This window comes from Macrobrachium rosenbergii, chromosome 47 (genome assembly GCF_040412425.1).
Source record: "Macrobrachium rosenbergii isolate ZJJX-2024 chromosome 47, ASM4041242v1, whole genome shotgun sequence".
Lineage (NCBI taxonomy): Eukaryota > Metazoa > Arthropoda > Malacostraca > Decapoda > Palaemonidae > Macrobrachium > Macrobrachium rosenbergii.
Window position 1 is genome coordinate 20,445,641 of NC_089787.1, and position 25,167 is coordinate 20,470,807.

A 25,167-nucleotide genomic window follows, 5' to 3' on the forward strand; every position below is an offset into this window, starting at 1 on the left:
CAGTAGTCCAGTTTTAGACCGTCATCAACTTAGAGCTTCAGCAAGCTTCAGCTTGACAGAGCAGCACACCCAATACAACTTCAGCTTGTAACTGACAGTACGGCACACTCACTACAGGACGTGTGAATAATTGGTCATCCACTGATTCCACAAGGTCATTCAGTTGGAGAGGGACACACACACAGCATGGATCTCAAATCTGAGAGCCGGTATTTTGTTGAATAAATTGTTATAAGACTGAAACACTTGGTAGCAAACTACAAGCTTTATTCAACAAAATACCGGCTCTCAGATCTATAATATAAACAGACAAAATATCTAGCGTTAGTCATACAACACATACAACATAAACAACTTATGACAAACATAACAGAACAAAATAAACACACGTAAATTTACATATCAACAGAGGAACTGCAAGAGGGGAACTACACTCGCCTGTGGTGCGACTGTTAACCGTGCAACCAAGCATGAAAACAGTTACGCTTATCGCCAGTGTACAATAATTACCACACCTATGTTCATATTCACTTTCTTCCATCTCACTTTCCACCCTCTCCTAACATTATTTATGGTGCAATTGTGAGGTTTTCCTGCTGTAACACCTTTCAAACCTTCTTACTGTCCATTTCTGTTTCAGCTGAATATCATTCAACCACTTAAAATGAGAATTTTTAATATTCGTATTGATGAATCTCAGTAACTATATACATGTAGAGAAACAGGGTCAAAAGATGATAAAATCTGCTGTTAAGATTTGATCTTTTGTCACATAACTCCAAGGGAAAGCCACATGGATAGTTTTTTCAGCCAAACAGGTTTTGATATAATGTAAGGTAAATAAAAGACTATTTCAAGTCCATGTTATATGTCTTTATTCTAAATTATGTAAAAGAAAGTGGAAACTTACCTGTTTTTGTTTTTTAAATGGCCCTTTTTACTTTAAGACATTTAGAATTTTACAAGCAAGAATAGCACCTGAAATTATCTAATAACCTTTGCAACAAGATGCATGTATGCAAGCAGGTAATCAGGGGTTATGGAAGATGTTAAAATGAATGCCACATTAAAAATTTCTAAGTGTACCCTAAAATTAGGACATGCTATCAACTTCCACTTACCTCGTTCCTGATCCTAAAACCTGGTTCATGAGGTAACTAACCATCTAGGCCCTACCGCTGAATTAGTCACTACTTGTCTGAGTGGTCACAACATCTGTTTATCTTTGGTAAAAATCATCCTTGTAGATTTTTCACACGAGGTGATTAATGAGCAGATGTCCCAACACCCTTAATTAAAATGCTTTAGTGAAGACGAAGAACCAGAATAAGTAAAACCTTACAGGCAGTCCCCGGTTTACGATGGGTCCAGCTTATGACGTTCTGAGGTTACGACGCTTTTCAAATATATTCATCAAAAATTATTTCCCGGTTTACAACGCATGTTCCAAGGTTACGACGCGTCATACGCCAATCTGACGGAGGAAATATGGCTCCAAAACGGCAGAATAATAAAAATTTTGAGGTTTTTTTATGAAAAACTCAATAAAAAAGCAGTTTACATCGTTTTCAAAACATCCAAAGCATTAAAAGTAAGATTTTCTTAGGATTTTTGACGATTTTCGACGATTTTTCGGTTTACAACGATTTTCGGTTTACGACACGGCGTAAAAACGGAACCCCCGTCGTAAACCGGGGACTGCCTGTAATCATAAAGGCAGATTCTGGGGAAGGGTATACAACTACTGTAATACTTATGGCCATACCAGCACACTCGAGAAGGAGGAGGTATTAAATTTTGGATTGAACTCAGACTTATGCAAGCTCAAGGAAAGAGGAACAAAATTTAACTTCATAATTACACTAATGCTAATGAAGACAATAAATGGCGGTCATACTTATATACTTGGTTTTACTTGGTATATAACCCATTTTAAAGCTCATAAACAGTTATCTCCTTTTAAGAACAATATCGCAAGTTTTTAGGAATACAAACAATTCTGTCTATGAATAATGGGTGTTACTTGTCATCTTAAGTCTTAGTTTTCCATATTCCGTATATCTTATTCCCATCCCTGTACAATATACCTTCCTGTCAGTACCCAGTACGGGTGTGTAAAGCTTCAATACATCTTTAAAAAAGCAACTTATCACTCCTTCCTAAATTTTGCATGACCCACAAAAACTTCCAGGAAAGTTTACTAACATATAACTGTTTTTAATGCCACACCTCATTCAGAAACCTTACTACAATCACCAGTTACTATCATAAATCAACATTACCACAAGAATGTCTTCATCAATAAGTAGCATTAAGGAGGTTAATGGTACCTAATAACCAACAGTTTAAGTGTGTTTACCCCAATACATCAATCTCAAATTTACATACCTTTAACAGGGACATAATCTGGTCACAAAAGAAATGGTCCCACTCATGAGCACAGAGCTTCCCAACACAAACCATAGAGCCAAACCCGCAATCTTTCTTTTAGTTCATGAGCTACTTCTACAACAATTTTTCATTAAGGCCAAACCAACCTTCCAGCCTTCTAACTAAAGGTTCATTGCAATAAACTCAGCCTTTGTTCAGTACTCCTCTGGGCTGTCAGCTCCTGTTAAGGTCACAATGACAAGGAAGTTAGGAAATTGAGTCCATTCCTTCCCACTGACAAGACTCCGCCTCCTCTGTCCCCCTCTCTCATGCTTTTAAAAAGATGGTAACTGTAATGGATGATTACGATTACTTATTCCAGTTCTTCTCCTGTCATCATCCTTACCTGGAATGAAATATCCAAGTCTCAAACATATACTGAACAAAGTAATAGTTAAAACAATATTAAACACATTATTATAATTGTGGTACAGCTTGGGTTAACAACAGTGAACCACCAATAATGTATCACTGTTTACAGGAAAATGTATCTTGCAAAGAACTTTCCTAACTTGGAAACTGAATAAAAGGAAAACTTGTAGAGTAATACACAAGAGTAGTATAAACAAGCTAAACAGCTGGGGGGAGAAAAATAATAAAAAGGTAAGAAATATTATATCAGAGAACCCTATACAAATCAAGTACAACACACGGAAGAACATTAAGGCAAACCAAATGCATACAGAAAGTAAGTTACCATCCAGTCTATCAACAAAAGGACAGCAGACAATAGTTCCAAAGAAAATTATTCTAATACCAGCCCAGAAGACTAGAGTAAAGGGATCTCATCACAGCCCCCAGAGACCTGGATGAAGACAGTTGTCATCTCTTAACTGGTCTGTGGCTAAGATGTCCTATTAGGAAGCTCAGGGCTGAAAAAGAATGCTGAACAAGACTTAACAAAATCATCACTTGAAACCTGGATGAAGACATTAATCATCTCTTAACTGGTCTGTGGCTAAGATGTCCTATTAGGAAGCTCAGGGCTGAAAAAGAATGCTGAACAAGATACCCCAAGACTTAACAAAATCATCACTTGAAACTTTCAACAGCAGACTAGGTCACTGGAGTACTAACAACAGACGAGAGACTACTTTCAACCTACCGTAGTCTCAGGTGTCTTCAGGTTTAAGAAAAGAGTTGTTTGAAGAAGTGAAATATGAAAGCAAACAGCCTCCAGTGAGAAAGGAAAAACAGTTAATCAGAAAAGCTGCACAGATGAAGGCAGTAGGGAGGTCCAAAATGTTACGCATAAATGGCCTACATCAGAGGGGCACAAGACGAAATGTTCTCGAGCCAAAAGTAACTGGAGAAATTCCATACCAATAAACTGATTTAAATCATTAACAATGATTAAGATGATGTAGATTTACAGATTTACAGTGATGATAATAAGCCCGGCAGTCAGATATCATTATACATACAATCAAAGCTATATAGTGAATGTTTTATTATACAGTATGCACTCATTATCTGAGATAATGTCACATTATACAGTACTCATTATTCTAGGTGAAATTCCAACTCGCCAACCTCCCAAATTTTTTACAACAACGTCCACACCACACCTCTTGTACACTTATCATTGTACAATTGTGCATGTCATATCTCTTTAGCCAACATAATTTACATCAACAGACCAAACTTATATTTATGTTACTTACAAAAATACTGTCATTCAAAGTCAGCATTCCAGTCGAAAAATTTCAAGGTACGAAGAACCGTTCTGGCAAAACTTTTCAGATGGTAAAATCACAAATCTGAAAGAAAGAAGGAAAGGATAAGAATTGAAAATCACTGGAAACAAGACTTAAACAGTGATTCCCACAGAGGAATTTAGTGGAATTTCAGCAATACCTCTGCCATATTCACAACATTTCTCAATATGGGGAAGAAATCCACAATAGGGTAAACATAAATGTATAAATATATATACAAAAACGAGAGCTTTCAAAAACCTGCTTGAATCAAGCTGGTTCTCGAAAGATCTTGCTTTCATGTATATATTTCTTATATATATTTATATTTACACGACAGTATTGTGGATTTCTTCACCATTTTAGTGACTCATGCTATTATGAGATTTTTTATTCCTCATTATAACAGTAATCATTTCAGTAAGTCTTTCAAATGAAGGGTGTGAATTTGACCTGGAAGGTCAAATGTCAAGGTCATAAGTTTAATGGTATCTTTTTCTTACTGATTGACTTTAACAGTATTCCTTACATGACAAAGTTTACCCGGTTTGACCTTCAAAGGTTGAGAGTGAACAATATGGGAAGGTTAAAAAATTTCAAATAACATGCATAATTCACGTGGGCTTGAAAACAGTAACAAGCTTTGTTGTTGGAGTTCCTCGTTGGACGGGTCGATACCGTTCTCGGCTAGCACTTTGCTGGGCCTGTGTTCGATTCTCCGGCCGGCCAATGAAGAATCAGAGGAATTTATTTCTGGTGACAGAAATTCATTTCTCGGTATAATGTGGTTCGGATTCAGAACGAGCTGTGGGTCCCATTGCCACGTAAAATAAATCTAATCCTTCGGGCCAGCCTTAGGAGAGCTGTTAATCAGCTCAGTGGTCTGGTTAAACTATGGTATACTTAGAACTCTTTCTGTTATGACATCACTGTTGTTTTTCTTAACCAAGCATTTTACCATCACTGTTGCACAATTTTCGTTACGTCTAAATTCAAGAAAATCCTTCAACCTTTGAAGCACAATTTTCGATAAAAAGCTGAAAAAGTAGAAAGCTGTAATAAAGGTCTTAAAAACTAAACATTTTTCATATCACACATCCTTATATGTCAACACATGTTGCAAGGTCATATTTCATATAGGTCAACTGACTGACACATGCTGCCTAATAAAAAATGAGAGAGAGAGAGAGAGAGAGAGAGAGAGAGAGAGAGAGAGAGAGAGAGAGAGAGAGAGAGAACCATTCACCATAACAGCCCATACCAGGATAGGGGTAAGTTGTTCAGCAGAATTCCTGGTAACAGTGTTGTTAGGAAACTATTGTCAAATAACTCTTTAGTTTCTAGAGTTCACAGATATTCAAGTTAATTGCAATATTATTAGAAACTTTAAATTTTAATATTTCATACCAAAATCAATTAAATAATTTTTAGACTACTGAAATATTTTGATGTAATATTATATGGCGTTGTGTTTGAAATTCAGAATAAGTGTAAGTAAAAGAGTTGTATACACATTCCCTTCTTTAAATAAAAAAAATTCAGCAAATGCCTATTCAGAATGGCATTGTTATTTTAAAGTTATAATAAAATGTTCATAGAAATTCAGTTATCTGACATTTTTCAGCATATTATTACCAGAACTCTTGCAGCACTTCACAATTTTCTAATTTATATTTGTTATCTGTGGCAATTTCTGCTCACTCCTTTTCTTCTACTGCTTAATATTGGAACTCTGTTACTGCCTTTGTTTTTCCTGATTCTTATAACCTATCTCTGTAAGGGGCAGGTCTATCACTTGTCCTAAGATTTAAGTTTCTAAGAATGACTTCAATTCTACACAGGTAGAAGCTATAGCTAAATGATATCAGGAGGCATTAGTGTGAGATCCAATCTAGTTTCAATGATCTTTGTTTCCTATAACCTGTAAATTATTTTAAAACTGATCATAAATTTCTTGAATTTCTTTGCCTAGTTTACCAATTACATAAAAAATATTTCTATGACATCCTACTGTTATATTCAACAGGGCAATGTCTGCCAAAGAAGCTTTTCCCATGGGCGCGCTGATGCTGTTTTTAGCGGCATCTATGCTGTCCGCGTCTGCGCCCTCCCCAGTTGGCCTAGGGCTGAAGCAAGTGACTCAGAGATATTTCAAGTCTTGTCACATGATATTTGTGGCTAGACAAGAAAATACTGCCCTGACTGATGCCTTCAGGTGAGATTTCAAGTAAAAGTTTTCCTAAAGCGAGGCTGTAATTAGATATGTAGGTGTATATTCAAGAGAAAGAGGGTCGTCAGCCATCAAGGGGGCATTTCCCCCTACCGGTGGGGTCCATGAACCTTTATTTGGTGTTCCTCTGCACTAAGTATATATCTAAATCGTTAGCCGATGTCAAACTTGTACCTCTACCACTGGGGGTAACAGCCTTAGGTAATAGATAGGCCTGATATGTGGGTTTTGTTGGCCGCATGAGAGAGGCACAATCACTGCCCTGAACTGTTTGCATAATGTTCGCAGCCTGTGAAAAGAAAATACAATAAACCCCCCGTATTTGCGTTCTCATGATTCGCGGACTGGCGCATTCGCGGGTTTCTCTGTGGAACATATCTAGCCATTGTTCGCGGAAAATTTGCCCATTCGCGGTATTTTTCACTGAGAAATATTCACTAATTACTGTATTTTCATATAATTTTCATGAATAAATGCACTTTTTGTGATAAAACTATTAAAATACTCAGCTATAACAATTTTTACAGGGTTTTTCTTGTGTTTAAACTATCAAAATGGGCAGTTCCAAGTGTTTTTAGAGGGGTTTTAAGTATTTGCGAATTTTAGCTATTCGCAGTGGGGGGGGTGTGTGGTATGCATCCCCCACGAATACAGGGGGTTCACTGTACACAGCAAAATGATAAAAAGGTAATTAAAGGGAAAGAACAGGTCAGAGAATTTTGAGACAGTTTAATTATGTTGGAAGAATAAACTCTGGTAGCTGCTGAAAAGAGACTGATTCCAAGTTTAAGAGGCAGGAGGAAGGGGAGACCTAGGAAATGTTGGAGAGATGCCATGAAAATAGATACTGAAGTGGTAAGTCCTAGACATCCTGAAGTGAGAGTGCATGTGAGATTGAGGTAAATGGTACAGGTTGTGCGAGGGGTTTAAGACACTGCTGATAAACCTTATATTTAGGTGCGTGAGGCAGCTAATGTGAATGTTTTCCGCACATAGGCTTCCAGGATTCAGCAGTTAATGGATGAAAGTACCTCTGACTGCTATGATGTTTTTTCTATGGTGATCTCGATGTATGGGCAAACTGATTAAATTTTGATATTCCGTATCTGTAATAAATATATACATGATACTGCATACTATATAGTATATGTATACAGGCGGTCCCTGGTTTATGATGGGGTTCTTCGATTTCATCATAAGCCAAAAGTCATTGTAAACCGAAAATCGTCATAAGCCGAAAAATCGTCGAAAATCGTCAAAAATCCAAAGAAAACCTTACTTTCAATGCTTTGGATGTATTGGAAACGATGTAAACTGCATTTTTATTGAGTTTTTCATAAAAAAAAACTTCAATTTTTTATTATTCTGCCATTTTGGAGCCATATTTCTTCCGTCAGATCAGCATACAACGAGTTGTAACTCCGGAACATGTGTCATAAACTGGGAAATAATTTCTGATGAATATATTGGAAAAGTGTCGTAACCTTGGAACATCATAAGCTGGACCTGTCGTAAACCGGGGACTCCAGTACAAGATATTGCATATTATACAGTATATGTATACATATGAAATACTGTATACATAATATCCACACACATAAAACTACCACTTCTCATTTAACAAAACCCACTAAACCCCTTTCAGGTCAGTCACTACCGGGTACCAGGCAGCAATACTGGTCAACCTGCAGCAGTTATATGGTCCTACAGCTGAAGACTCTCTGGCCAAAACCAGACTTCTACAGGCCCTACAAGAACGAAATCCTAAGTTCTCCTGCCACGCCATTATCGGCGAGATTACGGACAAGAATGAAGTGAATGAATACCAGTTCAGGTTCTGTACATAGCAGGTGTTATTTACAAATTCTACTTCAACCTCTGTTGATTACTACAACAGTCACTCAGTGATTCCGTATGATACCTGATTATTCACATTCCCTGTGACATGAATTGTACAGTAATCTTTTCTGTCTATTAGAAGCCTTAAAGTTTTGCCTCCCAGCAGGCAGCAAAATTTGATGACTAACAAAGACTCCAAACTATAATCTGCACTTGAACATAAAGGATATCCCACAGCCAACTGTAATTCCATATCAATTCTAACACTGGCTAACCTATACTCTACAGTTGTCTTCCCACTGAAGAGATCAATTGCAAAATCCACTATTTATAGAAGGGTAGCCATCATCACGATGCGGCTAGAAAGTATAGGTGTCTAAGAGAAGGGGCTACTGTACAAACAGCACCCACAAAAGAAACAGAAATGTTAAGAGTGAATGGGTATGGCATTTGAAAAGGAAAAATACACTTATTTAAAATATCCATAATTAAGTTTATAAATGGTTGCTCACTGTACAGTAAACCCCCCGTATTTGCGTTCTCACGATTCGCAGACTCACGCATTCGCGGGTTTCTCTGTGGAACATCTCTACCTATTATTCGAGGAAAATTCGCCCATTCGCGGTATTTTTCACTGAGAAATATTCACCAATTACTGTATTTTCATATAATTTTCATGAATAATGCACTTTTTGTGATAAAACTATTAAAATACTCAGGTATAAGCATTTTTACAGGGTTTTTCTTGTGTCTAAACTATCAAAATGGGCAGTTCTAAGTGTTTTTAGAGGGGGTTTTAAGTATTCGTGGATTTTAGCTATTTGCCACATCCCCCGCGAATACGGGGGTGTACTGCTTAACAGTCATGTGAAAACAAAACCTTTCATATCTATCATTATTAACAGGTTTCTAGAAGACATCAATTTATACCTGAAACCTGAGACATTTGTTGTCCTAGTGGGTGATCAAAAGAACGACGTTGACGGAATACTGAACCACACTGCTCTGCGGAACACCGCACAAGCTATCTACGCAGCCGTGCCTGGGTACACTAAGAAAAATCAAGAGGATTTTTTTAGTAGAAAACCCATTAACAAAGTATCTGATGGTTTAATGGAAGAAAACTGCCAAGGCAATGTTGAAACCATGGCTGTTAAGCAGAATAGTAAGTAAATTGTATAATTATATCAAACAAACATGGTATTAGGCCTACAATTTTTGGTAAATTAGCTATTTATGTTTCCCTTACGTTGAACATTTCATTAACTGTTTCTTCCTCCTGATTTCATCCTTTGAAATTCTCTCCAAGCTTTATACTTTCCCTGGTCCTTATAATTCCCCATTTTTCAAGACGCAGGCCTGTACGTATATCACTTCCTTTGCGGTTGATCAAGAAACACTTTTTTCGTGACATGACAAATCTCACTCTCCTCTCCTCTTCCTGACATTTCCCAGCAACTGCATTAGTCCTTGTCACTAGATTAACAATACTTCTGTTATGACGACTGAGCTAGACACAGACCCATTTTGCGTGCCTCGGTATTCTCTCTAAATGTATCAGTGATTCAGAATAAAATGGGCAGCACTAGATTGTATTATATGTTTTTCGTCTCTTCTTCACCATCTCAATAATTGCATATTACTGTATACAGACTCACATTCTTGCTAATAGTTTTATTTTCTTTAACACCAATACTTCAGTGACTGAATTACGTGTCTTACACTTCTCGTTTTCTTTACCATTATGATAATTTACAGTGATCAAAGTAGAGAGCCTCAATGGCCAAGTTGGTAGAGCAGCAGCTTCGGACTTCATAGAGGTCTGTGGCAAGGGTTCAAATCCGTAGCCGACCGGTCAGAGAGGTGGACACTTTGCCATCCGCGTAGACACCCCGGGATTATGTATGTAATCAACGGACAGGTTTGCTTAAAAGCAAGTGGGTGTTACAGACTAATAACACACACAAACAAAGCCACTACAACATCTCCTAAAAACATAACAGATGCCTCACACGTCTCGAACTGTCGACCTAACCGCCAACTCTCCTCCCTGCTGGGAGAAAGGGAGCTGGCGATTTGGTGCGAAACAAGTACATGCGCTACCGGGGTCTAAGCGATGTCAGGCAGGGCAGCCGATCAAGACTATGGTCTACCCCAAAGCCAAATCAAAGTCCTTCGAAAGAAGGCATCGTGCTTACCCCATACGAAAAATGGGGGAAAGCACATTAAAAGAAGAAGCACAGAGATCAAAGTAGACTTAAGTTCATCTTTCTAGCCTTGTTCACCTCACCAAAACAAAACTGATAGCAACAAATCTAGGCACAGGTTTATCTGACCATCCTTTTCACTTATTACAGTTACTCCCTGATAAGATATTATCCTCTTAAACCTTAACATACAATGTACACATCCTAGAAGTGTCAGTCTGTTAACCTGCGTTTTTTTATTCCCAGGCAACAGCTGCAGAGATGTGGTCTTCAACTGGAGATGCTTATACTGCATGGCTGGATACGCTGGAGTGAAAGTTGTCGAAACCTGGAATTCACAGCGCGGCTTCCACAAACAGGCTAACCTCTTTCCTCGTGAGTTTCCAGAGTTTGCATTGATATTTTCCAAGGCATTTCCCAAGTCTTTGTATCGCCAAAGTGTGATCAGCGCTACATATTTATATTATGGAAAAATATGAGTATGCAACATAAATCCAGCTAGCTGAAAGATGTTTTCTTTGAACATATATCACAAACTAAGATTTTTCTTTACATATCTTGATGCTTAATGCAGGCTTCGCTGGCTACTCTCATTTCCAGATTCCACTGTCGTTGCAAAAGCAAATTTCTCGTGAGTCGTACATCTCCAGCTTACTGTGCTCACACTGAAATCCAGCGATTAAAATGCCATTACAAACTCATCATCTTTACAGATCAGTTCCGCAATTTCCAAGGGCATAAGTTTGACATCGTCTCAATGGAGTGGTTCCCAATCCTTAATTTTTCGCGTGACTCTGATAAGCCAGCCACCACTGTTACTCCGAGCGATTCTCTCGACTATCGCATGCTCAAGGCTGTATCTTCCGTTCTCAATTTCACGTAAGTGACCCCTCATCCACTGACTGCTAGAGGCTGCTGTCAGTGCATGACCAGCTTCACTTTAAAAGTGAGTTACTTCAAAGTCTTGGTTGCGTTACGGTAATCTGAATGTACAGGCAGTCCCCAGTTTACGACGGTGACTCCGTTCCTACGCCTCGTTGTAAGCTGAAAAATTGTCAAAACGTCTAAAATCATAAGAAAACCTTACTTTTAATGCTTTGGGTGCATTGAAAATTATGTAAATTGCATTTTTATTGAGTTTTTCATCAAAAAACCTCAAAATTTTTATTATTCTCCTGCTTTGGAGCCATATTTCTTCTGTCGGACCAGCGTCGTAACCCTGGAACGTACGTCGTAAACCGGGAAATAATCTCTGATGAATATATTTGAAAAGTGTTGTAACCTCGGAACATTGTAAACTGGACCCATCATAACCCGGGGACTGCCTGTATATGAATTCAATCCTTTTGTGGATAATAATAAGCTACGTGTTAAATAATGGGTGCAGTAATGATGCTATTGGTTTAATTAATGACAATTCACTAACATAAAAAATAACTACAGCAGTTAGCAAATAAATTTTACTTTTCAAAGAGAGAAGGAGTTAATAAACTAATGTTAAAGGTAAAGAATTTGATCTCACAAACTCTGTTAGTGCTTGGGTCCTATTTCCACCAAATGCTGCTTGTACCAGACCAATCCACAGTTTCGCTTCATCTCATTTCTGCCCTTGAGCAAAGCTGTAACGACCAGTGAATCTAGACTCCCGAACTGAGTTCACTCACTGGTCTTCCTCCTTCAATGTACCTTCCACAGCAGAATAAAGTATTCTCTTTTGAATTATAATATGATCATGAAACACACATCTGTTTGGTATTTCAGTTTCACTGGTATAAACAATCGTACAGTGTCTGTCTTTTTCTAATGCATCCATTTCATTTCGTTTCAAAGTTACCCATAATCCTTTTCCAGCATCCTAGCATCCAAGTATCCAACATTTCATTTCCTTGGTTCACGTGACCACAAATGAATCCAATGTCTCTTCGTAACAAGTCGGTACATTTGAATTTGCAAGGTATGTGATGCGGACCCCACCAGACAATCAGTGGGGCTTATCTATGAAGAACGGCAGCTGGACGGGTACTGTGGGGACACTGCAACGTCACGAAGGCCGACTTTTCGATGCTGCTCTCTTGGCTTGCGACCAGAATGGCGGCCGTTGACTACTCTCGCGTCTACATCTCCGAGACCTTGCTGATCGTCACCCTGAAACCTGGGCCACTCCCCCAGATATTCTCACTCGTCAGACCATTTCCAGGTTTCCCTCTTATTATTATTATTAAATTATGAAAAGTACTCGTGCTGAACTAGCCAAAGGATTGCTGACTTGCAAACTGTCCTTTCACCAAATGCAATGCCCAAACTTGAAATACTGAGAGAAATCAGATAGAAACAAAAAAAAAAAAAAAAAAAAAATAAAATATATATATATATATATATATATATATATATATATATATATATATATATATTCTCATATATATATAACATATATCATATATATATTTTCATATCATTTTCATGAATAAATGCACTTTTTGTGATAAAAATATCAAAATATATATATAAAATATTCTATTTATTTACAGTTTTATATATATATCCCCATACAGGCTGTATGTATATACTGAATTCATATTGCAGGTAAACTATGGTTAGCAATATTGATTACTAGCATGGTAGCTGGGCTAGTGCTGTGGCTACTGCAGAAGGTGTGGACTAAAATATTCAAGGGTCAGTCATTAAGGCTCAGCACTGCTCTACTATACTCCTGGGGAATCCTGCTTGAAGAACCGCTACTAAACAGAAGCTTACCGAGGAACTTCACCTTTCAGGTAGTGTGGTCATTCTTTTGCGTACTGGTGCTGATACATACTTAACAGTGGCGCTGATAACCGAAAATCGCTGATTTTTGGTTATTGGCGATTTTCACTTATTGTCATGCCATCGGAATGGAACCCCCAATGATAACCAAGGACTGCCTACTTTGCTATAGTATCTGCCTCTTCCTATCCAAGCTTACCCATATACCAGAACCAATCATAATTTGATTTTTGCATTCCACTATACAGTATATCATAATGTAGCTCCGATAAAAAAAAATCAGTGAAACCAACAAAAGGCTTGAATTAAAAAACATAATTGCCAACAAGGTTTTGCATAAAAAAGGTAAAATTTGATTTCTACAGTGATTACTTTTTCAACCGTGATTAAAATTACTGGAATCAGTGATATTCCTTACTATAAACTACAAACCCTCTCTCATTAAGAGCGTTGTATCTACAATCATTCAAACAGATAAAATTGGATCTTTAGTATGTTTCATAAAACTGGCTGATCTTCCCTAAGCCTTACGCCTTACATACAGCACCTTCTCCATTGTCTAGTTCTTCAATGGAGAGGTGGGTATGTTTCCCTACAAACTGGCTCTCCTAAGCCTTAAACCTTACATACAGCACCTTCTCCATTGTCGCTGTTGGAAGGGTGGTAAACCCAGCTAGCGCTGTTGGCCCAGCGTTAAACTCTCCGACCGGCCAATGAAGAATTAGAGGAACTTATTTCTGGTGACAGAAATTCATTCCTCGTCATAATGTGTTCGGATTCCACAATAACCTGTAGGTCCCATCGCTAGGTAACCAGTTGGTTCTTAGCCACGTAAAAGAAATCTAATCCTTCGGGCCAGCCCTGGGAGAGCTGTTAATCGGCTCAGTGGTCTGGTTAAACTAAGGTATACTTAACTTTAACTTTTCTCCAATGTCTTCACTACAAGCTTTTAGCAATCTTATTCCTCTATACTTTCCACAGTGAAGGGCATCCCATATTCCTCTGTTCAATACTACTCCAGTAACCTTCTATATACATGTGCATAACTATGAAATCACTACAAAAACCTTTTCTAAACATTATTAACGAACCTCTGCTTCTTCTTTGAATTACAGGTCATAATTGGATTTTGGTGGATATTCTCTATCCTAATCACAATGGCCTACCGCTCATCCCTGATAGCTCACCTTTCAGTCCCTGAGAAGTCTCCCACCATAGACACACTGGAGCAGTTACTCCAGGCAGATCGATACACGTGGGGCATGGAGGAGACGTACGGCATTGGTTGGGAGTGGTTTAAGGAGAGCACAATCCCAACAGTTCAGAAGGTCAATGAGCGGATCCTGGTAAGAAAATCCTCCATCAGATTTTGGAATGTTTCTCTCAATAACTGAGGAGCTTCCTAAGTTTTGAATTTCATTTCCAAAACTGATTCAATAGCGATGTGTTTGATCAATGACCGTCCCTTCATCCTTCTGTAGGTCATTTTTAGTGACCTTTCTTGAAATGGTGATTCACAGGCAATTAGTTTGATTGCCAACTGCACCCTGATGATCTTTCTCTCTGGTGTCACAAAGTAACCTCTCTGTCCACTGTCTGAGGGGATTATTTTGGCCACTGCTCCATTGATCTTAAGAAAATGGGATTCCTCTCGCTTCCTCCCCAACAAAGAGAGCTTAAATGTATGTATAGTATATATAATGCCATACAGTGGACACCCCCCTTTTTCGCAGTTCACCAATCGCGGATTTTTCTGTGACGCATTTTTCAATAAATTGTGAAAAATTCAGTAATTCGCAGATGTTTTTGTCAAAAATATTAACTGATTACTCTACTTTCATGTTATTTTTGTGACTAAATACATTTTTATCATAAAAAATGTTTTTTAGTCACAAAATTAACATAAAAATAGGCAGTTATAAGCATTTTTAGAGGGGTATTTGGTGTTCCAGCTATTAAAATACACAGTTATAAGCATTTTTAGAGGGGCTCCAACGTATCGCAGATTTTCAGCATTTATGGGGGGGTTGTGGTACCTAACCCCCACAAATACGGGGGGTCCACTGTAATACAGAGGCCATGGCAGAGCCCAGTATATGGTAGCACTAGTTATATGGTCCCTATCTAGCACCCCATAATATACCCATAAAAATAAAATCCTTTTTTCCTCTTTTGTACAACACAGCCTTTGACCCCTAAAGAGCACTTGACAAGAGTTCTGAAAGGCCACCACGCCTTCTTGACGTGGAAGTACTACATCAAGGCTATCATTCTATCTGCGTACACCGACTCTCGAGGATACACCCCGTTCCACACGGGCCAAGCGGAGTACATCAACTACGGTGGATACGGTTGGGGGTTCAGGTGAGGTATAGTTCTACACTATGAAAGAATAATAGACACAGTGATAAACTACAGATATGCCTAAACACTGTTTTGTATAACGTGCTACAGTTTATGGTTAATTTTTAGGTTATATATCTGTCATTTTTATGAACTTATGATATACTCAACCAGTTTTCTTGGTTTATTATGACTATAACTCGAATCAAAGAAGGAAAATTATATGACCAATGGTAAATTACATATAGGTCTAGTCACTGATGCGCAATGAATTCTATAAGTTAAAACCGGGCTTTTATGACCTGTTGTTTTCACAAATCTGATAAAATTACTACAAAACCAAAGCAACAAAATATAAGTACCAGCTATTAAAGTATATAAACATTTTATTATCTTTCATAGCCAGAGTTTAAATTGAACTTTAAATTATACCTTTCAAAACCAAGGAGTTATTACATTATTACACAGACCAAAACGATGTCCAATGATAACGTACAGGTCAATGCACTACTCTATATTGCATGCTAGCTACATAAGCTAAACCTTTAAACCTTTTTCCTATTTTCAGCAACTGTAATTTACTTCCTACTTCCCCCTAAATACAATCTTTCCTTCCCCAAAGGCAGAATGGATTGACCGATTAGCTTATCCAAACACCATGAAAACATTAAAAGGTCACTGATACTGAAACAAACTTTCTTAACAGTCTAATTAGATTACATTTATGTACAAGTACACCATCCTTTATATAATATAGTCTTACAATAAAAGTATCGCACAAACCCGTACATAATTTACTCTTAAAAATCAACCTGATGGCCCCTTAGCAAAATTAAAACACATAACTCTTATTCAAAAGTAAACATTTGTATTTTAAAAAGATGACCAGCATCCGTAAAGTTAAAAAGCCCTCTTCAAGCATATCTGGAAGAATAGTTGTATTTCCATTCTCCAGTTTCATAAAAAAGAAAGTATCTTCTAAAGTCCCCAAGACTAACACTCAACTACCTGCTTGATACGGACCTGGGCAGTAACTTGGTTGAGTAACACTGCCTTATTTATCACTTGTGACTTTGGTATCATCTTCATAAACATCTTTACCTCAACTTTTCACCCCTCAAAGGTGTAGACGTGGTAGACATTATCTCCATTCTTTTCTCATGTTCTCTTTCTGCTTGATTTTGTATAGGCCTTCTTATAAGTCTTTGTCCCAATACTTCCATATCTGCTGCTCTAAGTTAACATATACTTTGTTTTTACTTATAGTGACTTTCAGGACTCCTCAGTTTCACGCTAACCCTTTTAAACGTTTCCGCCACCTCTTAATCAGGATCTGCTGTTAAAACTGAGTCATCTGCACGAACGATCTCCCAGGGACAATACTTTGTAGCTTCATCCATAATTGTGATAAACAGCAACCGTCTCAGCAACGATCCTTGAAGGACACCCACATTTATCTCAGATTCTTCAAACTTCTGACATTTGGCTCCGTTTTCAAAATACCTACGATAGCTAGGATGTTCAGTCACATTACAAGTAAATCTGAATCTTAAGTAGATGGCAACAGCAACACGCAATAGTATAGGGGTTACAAAAACTAGGAATATGGAATAACTCGACCTATAAGTAATCTGTGATATGCTGTTCCCAATGCTTGTGTCCTATGCATCTTTCAAGATAGACTTTATCGTTCAGTATCTCATACTACCACATTCTGACTGGTTTTGTTTCCCGCAGGAAAGGTGCCCCCTTCCGCCGAAGGATAGACAAGGTGAAATTACGACTGATTGAAAGCGGGCTCATAAATTACTGGATTGACGATCTCATTCTCACGTCATCGAGAAAAGCCAGGAAGAGTAACCTCAAGAAATGGACCTTACCAAAGGTGCTTTCTACGTATATTCTTCAAGGTCCCTCTACTAATCGTAACTTGATCTGTTTAGAGATTCTCCTTTATTTGTCTGTTACTTTATATTCTTTTTCTTTTGTGGTTTCTGAATAGGCGTCTTTATTGCTTTCTTTAATATCTGTGATTTCAGTGAGTGCAGAAGTCCTTTAAAAAGATGGTCTGGTAAATAGAGTAACTTTTCATAAGAAAATTAAGCCTTTGGTTATAGAATTCCATCATACAAGCCTACCATTAGACATGTTACATGGGCATATATTCTGACATGGTTTAGCATCTTATTACATAATTTTGTACCAAATATTCAATAACTTTCTCCATGCCGATGCTAAATTGAATTCACAATGTATAAAAAGAGGTTGCCATTTGATTACAAACATATGTGACATCTCCAATCCAGGATAATCTGCATTTTTCACAGATATACAAAACAAATCTTTTTATAGTACACAGATATACCTTTGCCAGAAGCTGGTCCAGTCACTGAAGCTTAGTAGCTAGGCACTTAAATAGTAGCAAGTGAGGGTGCAAGAATACTTCCCACTACTTAAATAGCTGTGGGGTGTTGGAAGATATGCGTAAGTGACCAGTGCTGCTTGAAACATCAATGGAGTGACTGGAAGTGAGCCACCCAAGAAGACCAAGCTTCTCCAAGGATGACAGGTGACCAAGAGCTACCTGCAGCAGAGAAGTTGTCTGTACAGCAGTGCTGCTGAAGGAAAAGTGGCACCAATATTTGAATAAGTGGATCATACCCTCACCCTCTCACTCGCTTGCCACTGATTAACTGCCTTGGTACCAACTTCCAGTGACCAGACCAGCTTTCACTAAAGATAAAGGCAGTCCACAGTTATCGGCGGGGTTCCGTTCCCGACAGCGTGACGATGACCGAAAATCGCTGACAACCAAAAATTGCCGATAACAGGTGCTGATAACCAGGGATCAGCGCCGCCGATAACCGAGGATCAGCGCCGATAACCGGGCATCGGTGTTGAAAATCTGGTTATCGTTGTCGCTGGGGAAGCGTGTAAAACCGGATCGCCAATAACCGGGGGCTGCCTGTATATCTTTAGGAAAGACATAGGTCTGTATCCTTGTAAGAACAATTAAATTTTCACCTCAATATTGGGTATTATCTTCAAGTAATACCACCTTTATGTAAACACAAACAAACCAGAGTATAAACATAAAATCCTTTGCATAAGAAACTAAACTGTCAATGTTAAGGTAACTATAAACAGAAGCGAAGGCATAAATATTTTGAAAACTGGTTCACTTTTATCTGAAACTTTCATTTCCTAAAACATTTTACAGTTCTGTGAAAAAAATATATTGTAAATCCGAAGATTATTATCAACAGAAGCCAAGACTCGTATATAATTTGAATCTTTATCATCCCTTTTAATTGAAACTTTCATTTCCTGAAACATTTTAGAGAATTCTGGGAATCAGATTTAAAACAGTTGTATAATCTTACGTTCATTGTTTTCTCTAAATGATTATAATCCCTTAATGAGAACAGTGTATCACCACAATACTTGTAAAGCCAACAGAATATAGAGAACAGCAAGTTTAATCCAAGTTTCTTATTTTTCCAGGTAGAGGAAGGTACTGGTGGAGAAGTAGTGCTCAGTTTGCTGCATTTGCAAGGAACTTTCTATGTGTTAGCCCTGGGTTTCTGTTTGGCTTTCATAATCCTGATAGCGGAGAATCTGACAGTGCGCATGAAGTGAAAATTTCATCGATGATGCTACCAATACAGTGAACACCCCGTATTCACGGGGGGATGCGTCCCGCAACACACCCGCCCCCCGCGAAGAGCTAAAATCCACGAATACTTGAAACCCCTCTAAAAACACTCAGAACTGCCCATTTTGATAGTTTAAACATAAGAAAAACCCTGTAAAAATGCTTATACCTGAGTATTTTAATAGTTTTATCACAAAAAGTGCATTTATTCATGAAAATTATATGAAAATACAGTAATTAGTGAATTTTTCTCAGTGAAAAATACCGCAAATGGGCGAATTTTCCGCGAATAATGGGTAGATATGTTCCACAGAGAAACCCACGAATGCGCGAGTCCGAGTCCGAATCGTGCGAACGCGAATACGGGGGGCTTACTGTAGTCAGGATTAACCTTCTGGACTTCATTATGCAAAATACATATCATAAAATAAAGCAATGCTAAAATCAACTGAGTGTCATACGTCTTTGCATTTACCCACCACGTCAACAACCAGGATAGTGCAGGATTTGAATCCCTCTCAAAAAGAGTACCATGAGAAGCTGAATGTGTTTGTAAATACCGACCATGTAGAGTTTTAAGAAACGTATTTTTAAAAATTTGCAAAGTGCGTCTGCAGAACAATATTCTCAAAGATGCGAAGAAAAATGTAAAATAAATCTGCTTAACACACAATTTATATGCTTATAATTTTTCATATACCTTTTCCCTTCGGATAGAGTATACCAGAGGTTGATTAGGATGAGACTGATAGTCCCATGCCCTTTCTAATCTGGACTGCAAGCAACCCGATTATCTAACTACAAAGTACATAACTCACTGCTTAAGTCAACTTGGGGTCACTGAAAAATATGCTAAGATGGAGTCCTTTGATGGACGCACCTTGTTATAATATAACTTTTTCCTCTTTAACGACTGTCTCAGTAATTGCTATAACATAAAATACAGTAATTCAACATACGTAAATCACATTTCTAGAATTTTGATGTTACGGACCAAATAATTTTGTAACAAGTGAAAATCAAAGTAAAACAACATTTAAGACGGGCATCAAAGTGAGGAGAGACTAAAATGAATGAAACACTAAAACTAGGATTGTGTAACTGGGGGCAGCAGGGGGAGGGGGGGAGGGGACACAGGAAGGCTACAGAGCACTTTTCGTGCATCTTCCTTTCGATATCCCCTCCGAGAATTGGGAAATGAGACGGCATCAATACATTTTCTATCGCACTTGTCATTCACTCAGCAAAGCCATACAGAGTTGGGTCTCATCTGTGCTTGAATATGTGACCTTCAAGACAAAATAATAATAATAATAATAATAATAATAATAATAATAATAATAATAATAATAATAATAATAATAATAATAATAATAAATCAAGGAGCCACATAAGCAAAACTGCAAACTAGAAGTTTCAATTACAAACTTACCTCCACTAAGTTGTCATTATGCATACATCTAATCTTGCCAATTCATTTCCACAGAGCAAATGTTTTCCAAAGGCTTGAATCATTGAACGATAGTAGAAGATCTGTATATATGCGCCTGATTCAGCCCCATCAATCCTGTAAAGATCTTGTCATCAAAATGTGCACGAAAATACCTTTCTTCAGACAATGGCTACAATGACAGAATTGTTTTTCACCTGACAATCTTCATTATAAAGCAATATTATCTTATTTCACAATGCAACTATACTTTGGAGTTATTTATATTTTTCCTAGGTATACAAACTAAAGCCTTCTAAGTAGTTGTATTCCTCAGCATAAACTAGAGATGGTTGTTTAAACTTGGTAACAAGGTGGGTAACTGGGGGTAGGTGGGTGAGGGGAGCGGGGGGAGGAGTTCTCCACTCACCTTTTATAAGCCAGAACTTTTTTTCCTTTAGCACCAGGAGCTACGTGGGGGTAGTTGGGGGTATCAAAATAAATGGTGCTGGTTTATATAACTAGAAAAAAAAAAAATGAATTAAAACATCTGATCTCCAAGGTACTCCCTCCTTAAATGGGAGGATAGTCTCTCAATCAATAGGCTAGTTGAATCTCCACAAAAAATGCTGGTAAAACCCCCAGCCAGGTCAGGGCACATCGCCCTACGTTAGGCTGGGTAGGTCAGGACCTGGCGTTATGGGAAAGGTTAAATCTATTCATGCATGAGGAACCTGTCCCGGTCGACTTGCGGGAATCAGGCCGAGCAACTATGGTAAAGGTTTGCCAACAAACGCCACGCTCCTACTCGTGACAGGTTAGCGAACAGGGGACCAATGGCTCCTATAACCTTCTGTATAGTCTGGTATCAAGTTGACAGATCGATTGGGTCCTAGGACCCGAGTCAGAGTGAGATGTACCTGTAATGCCAGACCCTGACCTAACCTGACCTTAACTTCCCGACCTCACTTAGGGCGCCGTGCCCTGACCTGGCCAGAGGGTTTCGCCGTCCCCCCGAAAACACACCGGACCCCCCACCTGAAATACTATACCATCTAATCCTATAATCCAAAGCTCTAAAATGAGACGCTCGATGGCGGGGCCTTAGGGAGTTCAGGCTTTCCATCCTAAGACTGTCAGACTTAATTAGTAGTTCATTTCGAACTGCCTCGACTTATAACATTAAAATTAATTCTCTGCTTGCAAAAAAATGCTTTAAAGTGGAATAAATACATGTATATTAGCTAGGGATACCATACCCAAAATGGTCATTCTTCCACCTCGATTCCTCTGAATTTACATTAGTAGTAGTAAAAGGCTGGTTAAGCCTTTGTAACGGCTCATCCTCCCTTTCTCGTTTCATTCCTCCTTTGTTTGTGTTTAAGTTTTTTGTCCCCATAAAGCCATAATTCTTTTATTAATAATAATTCTTTCCTATTTTCAATTTCACCCTTCAGCAGATCTGTAAATAAAAGTATATTATCTGTCAATTCTTCTTTATTTTTCTATGGCTGCCGCACAAATCTTTACCTATTTCTAATGTCACTATACAATTTCTTTCCTTTTTTCCATTTCTCCCTTCAGCAGATCTGTAAATAAAAGTATATTAAGTGTCAATTCTTCTTTATTTTCCTGACAGCTGCACAAAACTCTATTTGTTTCTAATCTCATTATATCCCGGACAGTAGAGTCAGAAATGTTCTAAGTTTTCATCTTCTTCTTCACAGCACGGACATTTTGTGTCTTCCCAGATTAGCTTATTCTTTTCCCTTATGTTTACTTTATATTTTCTATGGATTCTTAATGTTGTCTTATCATTCATTTCTCTCCATCGTGTTTTTTTTTTTTTTGTTCCAGTTATTTATCATATCTTTTAACAGCTTACTTTAAAGTGATTCAATTTTACTTGAGTTTGTTTAATACTTCCATATATTCTTTGACTTTTATCATATCTTTTAACTGCTTGCTTTCGATTGATTCAATTTTACTTGAGTTTGTGTTTAATACTTTCATGAATTCTTTGACTTGCAGAATCCACAGGGTTGATCCATAGTTATCTCGTGTTTGAACCTTTTCAACCACTCTCATTTTCAATGTTATTCTTCTTCTCCCTTTGGCAGGAAGAGGGACCTATTCCAAACCTTAAAGCACAACTTTGTGTACCTTTATTGTGCTTTCAGAATCGTTCTGGTACACTTTATGTCTACTCTTTTATAAATTATTTATGCCTTTCTTGTGTAAAAAATGAGCTTCAAGACATCCAGTTTTCCTATTTTCACCTTGCTACGTTTCTTAACGTTATTTTTTTATATAGCTCCAGTAAAGCATAATATCACATGCAAAGACAAATACTGAAATAAAATTAGTTATAACTTAACAAATTTATCTTACATATCTTTATATTGGCGTAAATATACATTTTCCACCAGTGAATTCTTGCAGAATGCTTCCGAAAAGAAAGCTATGCCGAGGGCACCTACTGGCAGACATGAGAACTAAATAATTATACGTAAAAAATAGTAAATCTTTTTGTGAACTGAGTTTGGTAGCGAGTCGAAATTTTAAACGTAAAACAAATCTTTTGATTTTCTTAAACTTTCTCCTCTTTGAAGCGAAAGAATTCTTCATTCAATAACTAAACCAACAGTAAGGGTAGTGTTTGTGGTATAGCAGTATAAATAATGGTACGATATGATAACAGAATGATGTTTTTAAGCCACCATTTAAAATGGCTAACAGGTAGCGTGGAAAATAACTCAAAATCATTACAGAAGCAAAATAACTGTAACTACTTTTTCAAAGCCGTTGTATCAGTCAATATTAAAAATCAAAATTAACAACTCCCTCAAGACGACACCGCATTAACAATTCATGTTTATGAATAGTATATCATCACCAAAGGTCTGAACGCTTAATTCAATACTGCTTTTAAAAGGAATCAAATTTAACTGTCTCTTCATTATGCGTTTCAAAACTCATCATAGAGACGAGAGAGAGCATAGAGAGAGAGCCCATGAGAGGCCAAAACATAAAAAAGATAAAAAAATGCACTCTTTAAAAATGCCAACGAGAAAAATTAGTAGTAGGCCTAATGGACAAGTTCTACTCTTCTCATAACAAAAGCAGCAGTAATATCAACGAAACGAAAAGTAAAAGTAGTGATGATAGTAGAATCCTACTGGTTACGATAATATTAACAGTAATATGCCCTTTCTAGGAAGAGCAGTACAGAATTATTTCATACAATTTACAAACCATTACTTTACAAAACAAAGCGGACGCTTGCAAAAACGCACTCGCTTTTGGGGAATAACTTTAAAGTTTGTAGGATTACAACTAACTATGTAAAAAAGGCCATAATTCGGGGATTTAATTTTGAGTTAAAGCTTTAAGTAATTTAAGCATTTGAGGACCCTCAAAAAACACTTTTTGTATATTGTGAAATATGCAAATGAGGACTGGAAACTTTGTTTTTATATTCATGAAATCTTCAATTTTTCACTGGAGGTTTTAAAATTCGGACTCAGTAAAATCTGTCAAACTCTCTCTCTCTCTCTCTCTCTCTCTCGGCGAGTGGGTTGGTTGGAAATCAAAAGGTCCACACAAGGTCTCTTCATCTCTTTCAGCACCTTATCATACTCACGAACTGGCATAAGGCCCATGAGAGGCCAAAACATAAAAAAAGATAAAAAAAAAATGCACTCGATAAAAAATAAAACAAGTACCCACGCGAAGAATTTTTGGGGGATTCTTATATATTTGAAGTACCTAATTAAGGCAACACCAACTGCAGAAACAGCTGGTGAGACAAGAAGTACAATCAAAATGGCTGCATTGACCCAGACAGGATGCCTCAGAATGATTTTCTTAATGTACTGTTTCACGAAAATAAAAGAGATTGGGACAGTAAAATAGAGTAAGTTATTAATAACAGGTAACGGTTAATCAGCACTTAATACACTATACCCGTATACACTGAGTTTACTGCTCTAGGTACAGGTAACTACAAGGCTACTTTTGAATTACCAAACCTGCTACAGTCAGGTATCTGAAATGGTTGGCTATTTTCCAGTTAATTTCCTTACATTTTCTGACTTATTGCTCTATGTATACAAAAATTTATCAGCCTGCAAGCATTGCAAAGTAGTAATAAATCTACTTTGGTATTTGAAAATTAGAAATCAAGGGAAGTAAACTATCAATAATTGATTTTAGTAACTGAAAAACATTAAACTTGGCAACTGTAACTCATTATGCCCCACTTCTAGGGCGGGACAGTACAGAATTTGTTCATAAACGAACAAACCTTTATCTTACATGGGCGAACAGTGGTGTCAAAGATTCCATTTTATAAGTTTCACTGCAATTTGGAGGCGGTCCATAAACTATGTTAAATAAGGAACACTTTCCCTAAAATATTATCACGAAGTTGAGACTTCAGAAATTAATATTTAATCGGTTTAAAGAGAAAGGATTGTTCATTAAATATCCAGTGTTTATCTTTCAATATTACAACGGAAGTAGGCCTACTTGTCTGTTGTCATTTTCTTACTGTCTACAGGAGACTTTAATAA

The 25,167-nt window shown here is 37.5% G+C and overlaps 1 long non-coding RNA gene and 1 pseudogene across 1 annotated transcript; one reads left to right on the plus strand and one right to left on the minus strand.

Moving 5' to 3' along the window:
- Window positions 1-849: 849 nt before the first annotated feature.
- On the minus strand, window positions 850-21,909 carry LOC136830587 (uncharacterized). The gene is made up of 4 exons (XR_010850672.1): window positions 21,853-21,909; window positions 20,597-20,731; window positions 4,095-4,190; window positions 850-2,776 (listed from the first exon to the last, which is right to left on the minus strand). It is a non-coding gene; the product is annotated as an uncharacterized lncRNA (long non-coding RNA).
- On the plus strand, window positions 10,403-19,448 carry LOC136830524 (probable glutamate receptor; annotated as a pseudogene).
- Window positions 21,910-25,167: the final 3,258 nt, after the last annotated feature.